Source organism: Idiotropiscis lumnitzeri, chromosome 3 (genome assembly GCF_059441095.1).
Source record: "Idiotropiscis lumnitzeri isolate Australia: NSW breed Sydney's pygmy pipehorse chromosome 3, RoL_Ilum_1.0, whole genome shotgun sequence".
NCBI classification, from domain to species: Eukaryota; Metazoa; Chordata; class Actinopteri; order Syngnathiformes; family Syngnathidae; genus Idiotropiscis; species Idiotropiscis lumnitzeri.
Genome location: NC_142393.1, coordinates 17112947 through 17118946, shown reverse-complemented (window position 1 = coordinate 17118946; position 6000 = coordinate 17112947). Strand labels below are relative to the sequence as shown.

General features: G+C 42.6%; 1 long non-coding RNA gene across 3 annotated transcripts in view; it reads right to left on the bottom strand.

Annotated features, from left to right (window-relative positions):
• Window positions 1–640: 640 nt before the first annotated feature.
• LOC148340161 (uncharacterized) overlaps window positions 641–6000 on the bottom strand; it is a 50293-nt gene continuing 44933 nt past the window's right edge. Inside the window, exon 3 of one of the 3 annotated variants that reach the window (XR_015842578.1) lies at window positions 641–2105. This is a non-coding gene — a long non-coding RNA (uncharacterized LOC148340161). The remainder of the gene's footprint in view (window positions 2106–6000) is intronic. The other 2 variants (XR_015842576.1, XR_015842579.1) reach the window with 2 other exon arrangements.

Below are 6000 nucleotides of genomic sequence, written 5' to 3'. Positions count from 1 at the left end.
TGCCACTTGTGGCAGGCAACATTCTGAGCAGAGGTGACGGTGAACTTGAAGTTAACTGAGACAGATGTTCTCTTTACCTTAATGTTCAACAAACCAATCAGTGCCTGAATGCATGAAATAAATGGCTATGTATCAAGTTAGGCAATTGTGATTGTGTATTTACAAGCAGACATTAAATTAATCCAATACTGAGCTGTCATTCAAAGCTGCTCATTAATAAACTTCTGCAAGCCTATCAAAGCTGCAAACCAAACTCAAAGGAGACACATTATATAAAGACCATTTTAAAATCCATTTAAAAACATGTCTAAACAAAAATATCAATAAATATAATATAAAACTACCACTTCACCAGGGGTTTCTGAGTGAGGTTTGTGGCACCAAAATGGAAAAAGAAGAAGCGATGAGCATCCATGCATGGGAAGTCAGTTGGTCCATCCTTCGGCTTGGTTCTGACATGTCCATGTGAGTCCACATGTCACTCCACGCTGCTGCATTGAGAGAACACTTGTCCTGTCCTCTGGTCCGCTCCAAAGAAATGCTAGTGCTGCTGCTTCAGCCACTGGTGGATGTGTGGGGTGTTTGACCGCCCCTTTACGTAGAGAGATAGAGAGCGAGATAGAGCGAGAGGGGTGGGGGTTACAAAAGAGCGAGGAGGGGGCCGACTAAAGGAAAGAAGGGATCATACCTGCGCAGGAAGCCTACCACACTGTGTGTGTGCGTGTGTGTGAGCCAGACACAGGGGATGTGAGGCAGGGGGAGGGGATAGGGAGGAGGGGGCGCTGATGTCGCCTCACCATGTTAATAAAAGCGGGCTAGAGGGGCTGAATAGGGATCTTTTCTGTCTCATTCAAATAACACTAGAAAGCACTTTCATTCTGCTGATGACAGAGAATGTGTGTTTGGCCACGGTGTGTGCTTGTGTGTGTGTGGTGTGCATTTGCATCTCCATGTGTTTGCCTTCTCTTGCCTCTGCCACTGTCTGTTTAGCTGGCATTTACACTGCTTATAGACAAACAGGCTGCCTGGTTGGACAGCCTGACAGAAGGCCAATAAACAGCACAAAAGTCAAGCAAAAGGGCAAAGAAGAAGTGCAAGGCAGAGTGTGGATGCCAGAAGAAGATGGAGGTATGATGGGGTGGATAAAAAGAGGTTAAAGCGAGCGAGTGCGAGAGAGAGCAAGAGCAAGAGAGAGAGAGAGAGAGAGAGAGAGAGAGAGAGAGAGAGCAGTTAGAGTATTCAGGTGAAACACATGAGAGGCATGAAGTGGAAATAGTCGACAGCCTCCTCCTCTCCCTCCTCCAAATGCTCTCAGGGGCTCCGCTGGAGTTGCATTCCAGCGCGTCGCTCTCAATCCCCGTAACTCCCAGCAACAGTTCCTTGATGTGATCCCACGTCATGCCGGGTAGGAGAAGGAGGGGCGGGTGAGGATGAGTGAGGGGCAGAGGGTGAGAAAGCAGACGGAAATGGAAAGACAGACAAGACAATGGTAAAGGTGGATGTAAAGAAGGAAGAGGAGTAAAATGTGAAATGAAGGATGGAAGAGGAGAGGTGAGGAAGGGATGAAAATGACCCCACTGCCAACCCCCCGAGCTCCTTCAGACGTCTCGAGAAACATTAAAGAAGCTCATTGAGGATTATTTTCCCTCTAGAATCAGACATTTTGTTCTGGTCAGTTTGCTTTGATAAAATTGAAAGATTCAACATGAGGCAATGATCGGACTGACTTTGACGCAGGCAGCGTGGGTTCATTTCCCAGTGTGATTGTCTGTCGGTCTTTATATGTGATTGACTGGCGACCAGTCCAGGCTGTAGTCCCCCTTCTTTCCAGTCATCTGAGATGGAAGGTTTCCAAATCCATCATCATGGCCATCTTGATGACATCCACATCTTCAAAATGGATCCACTAAACGGTCCCCTTTAACTTGAGGAACAGAAAAAAAAAAATAAAGCAGACACAGACATGTCAGAGGAGTAGGAGGGTTGCTCCAGGACAGTGATGTTCTTCTTGGTTAGGAACTGCTCAGATCATTGTGACCAGGGGTGTTTTTTCACGAGTTCTCCTGCCACAACTCGCCTCTTCTCGTGCACTGAATGAAGCAAAGCTGCAGGGTCAATCAGGTTGATAAAATATGGAACACATTTGCATAATATGTTGCAAAATAAATTATTTAAGGTCATGTTGGAAACTTATGATCCGACGGATGAGCTTCTTCGAACTGTAACGCTACAGGAGAAATGACTTGAAAAAAATAGGGGAGTGGATCGGGGTGCAGTCTGACTGTGTTACTCTTTGACCTCAAAGATGCACCGGCCAAATCATGCGGTTTTCGGATGCTAAAAGACTGTTAAATATTTCTCTCTTATTTGTTTTTAGGGATCGTGGACTCTGCGTTGTGTACAGGTTTTGAAAAAAAACAAAAGGGTCCGTTTTCCCCCATGACCACACAATTCTTTTTATATTTTAGGTAAAGAAATATGTCCTACTTGCTATAAAAAAAACTAAACAGTTTCAAAGCATGTTTTGCATCAAGAGAAAAAAGCAAATCCCTGATGCAAATAAAACAAAAGCAGAACATTGTGTAAATATAAACAATGGGGAAATGTATTTAAAAAAAATATTTTATTTTAAGTTTATATTGCTCAGCTCTAACGCGACACTTAAAGAATAAGGGCCTCTATTTGAAAAAAAAATATCGCGTGTGACTCATGGAACAACTGCCAAGGTCTCACTTAGTCTATTCCAAACGCAATAGAGCACGACCTTTTGTACAATTAGCACCCAAATTCTTGTGGGACAATGTGGGCATATGGGGTGGGACTCAGACTATCCAAGTGAGAAAAAAGTCCAAAATTAAAGAGCCATTATCACTTTCTTCTACTCCCAAAACATGAATATGATTTATCAGCTCAAACAACATCACAGCTTTTTGTATCATGTTTGAAACACACGCACACAAACACACACTGATGCACACACTCAAGTTTTGTGCTCTCAGTCAGCAGCCCAGCATGTCTTCGTCTTCTCTGGCGCCGTGCTCACGCAGGCAGGTTGATAACCATGGAGAAGCCAGTTGGGAAAAGGAGCAGGAGGTCCGGCACATTTAACATTGGGACAGTTTAACATGAAATATATTTAAGGCACAAGCCTCGTTGGCTCAATACACTAGTTGGCCTCAAATGCTATTGCTATTTTCCTTAGCTTGGCTAACAGTAGTGAAGCCTACAACTGCAAACGCTGGATGAGTGACACAAATGATTATAGTTTCTACCATCTAGTGGAAATGCATTTAAATTGTTCTACATGTCATCAGTAGGTAGGTGAGGTAATAGTGTGAAGCGCTTTGAGTAGCAAAGGTAAGGTAAGCTATACAAGTGACAGCCCATCTACCATTTATACTTCTAAACATTTGCTATACGCGCTGGCATGGACAGATGAAGGAAGTTACAAGATCTGTTGTAAATAATCATTTTCGTTCCAATAAAGAGAAATTAGGTAATTTCTCACGGCACACCTGATTGTCGAACAGTGGTTGGGTATTAGCTATGTTGGCATGTGTGGGGCGGCACGGTGGACGACTGGTTAGCACGATGGCTGCACAATGTGGAGGTTGTGGGTTCGATCCCGGCTCCGGCCTTCCTGTGTGGAGTTTGGATGTTCCTCCCGTGCCTGTGTGGGTTTTCTCCAGGTACTCCGGTTTCCTCCCACATTCCAAGAATATGCCTGGCAGGTTGATTCAACACTCTAAATTGCCTCTAAGTATTAGTGTGGGCGCGAATGGTTGTTTGACGACGTGTGCCCCGTGATTGGCTGGCAACCAGTTCAGGGTGTCCCCCGCCTACTGCCCGAAGACGGCTGGGATTGGCTCCAGCACCCCTGCGACCTTAGTGAGGAGAAGCGGTACAGATAATGGAAGAATGGATGGCATGTGTGGGACAAAAAACAGTTGATGATCATACTGACACAATAGTCATTATAGTTGTGTAATTACCTACAACACGTCGTACGCGACAATGTGACGGTTGAACTATATTTAAATGCTGATAGATGTTTAAAGTGCCCTTTTGGAAGCGTCACTGTGGTGCTCAGACGAGAGCACAGCAAGCACTTGCGTAGCAAATGTTTTTTATTGACTGACATATAAAGACAGTGTGGGTGAATTGTATAGGATATGATTAAAAGTCAGCTGAGTATTTCTTCCTTCACATCCCAATAATTGACAAGTAACGACATCTGTATACGAGACTTTTAAACCACATAATGTCAATCAGTCAAAGACTCAAATAGAGTTAAAACTCTGAAAGCCACAGGGCCTGACAGATATTCAATTCCAGGCTCAGCGAGGTCTAAGCAGGGTCACACTGCATTAACTGTAGAAGTAGAGAATGAACAGTGAGGATGTGAAGCTGAAGAAGATGTGGGACATGGCATGGATCTACAAAAAAAAAAAAAAAAGAAAACATATAATTTTCGTGACGGGGGCAATGGTCTAGTTCAGCGGGTGTGTGAATTTGGTAGACCGGCTACGCCTCACTGGGCGTTCCTGCCGCGCCCCCTAAGCATCTCGTAATTTGGTGACAAAAAGTAGACTAAATTTTAGATTTAGACTTGAGTCCATTTTTCAAATCATGTGCCCCGTGGACGTGCACAGCAATGTGAGGGAGGCAAAGTGAATTACTCTATAAACTACAAAGGGATCATGATCCCTCGTTCACAATATTCTCCTTCCCTGGCAGATTTTTGTGCTCAACAAAGAAGTTTCCTAAATAGTATTTCGTCTTTGCTCTCTTCGGGAGATTGACAGTATCAGCAGCACGTCCTTTGGGAACCACAAACATACATTTTTCACTCAAAACGCTATAATTCATAATTCATCTCCTGGGAAGCCTTGAATAGCCACCATTTGCAACTTGGCCAGACAGACAACAGTCATCACTCTATTTTGTTTTGGGCATAACATGAGACTATTTATGATTCTGGAACTATATTTTTCAGCAGCGAGAGAAAATCAAAAAGCCATAATATGCTGGCTGCTATTGTGAATATAAGATTAAATCTATAAATACAGTAGTAATCCATTACTCACTTTCTGCTAAATTAATTCTTAAAAATTATATATGATGTGGTTTTAAGATAAAAAAAAAAAGGTATTTAATAATAATTGTCTAATTAGTGGCTTGAATGCTGTTAGGCTTTGAATATCAACTTCTCACAAGTTTTATTTGCATTTAGAATCTCATGGCGCTCCGGAGCAAATGTTCTTGTGGTCCCTACTTGACTCAGTTCGCAACCCAAGTATAAGTCACGGTGAAACCATGCTTAAATAAATTCATCAAGGAGTGTGCAATTTCATTATTCGGCCACATGGGGCAGTAGCGATTAGAAACTCAACATCCTGCGGAGTGCAGCTTTAACATCAACAAATTAATCCATATTTCATGAATGCTATAAACATTATATACAGTACATTGCATGTAATATACCAGCATCTAAATTTACTTCATGTGCAATCATTTCATGAAACGAGAAATAAAGTTTGAAGGTTGAGACCTCAACTAATACATTTACATACTAGTGTTCCTGTGTGTGCTTACAAAATCATCCCGCTCCGAAACAACAAGCGTCAGTGCTGTCAGCAGTGGAGCATTTCGAAATAGCACAAGGAGAAAAAGGAGTTGACGTCTCTGCAGCTGATTGTGATGTGATTATACACAAAATATTACAGGCTTCAGAGAGCTGGTTGTGACAAATTGGCAAGGAAAAATAAAACAGCATTTAATGAATGGGGCGAGACAAAACAGAACACAAGCGAAAAGGCTGTAATAAAAAATGTGCAATACAAACAAGGCCTTGGCAATATTCCCACTCTATCTGCCTGTCAGTGGGACTTCATTGATATTCAGGCAGAGTGCTCCTTCTTGCAGCACATATCAAAAGGCAGTGTTATGATCAATAAACATGCCATGGGAATTAAAACGCTTTTTATTTTCTTTGATAGC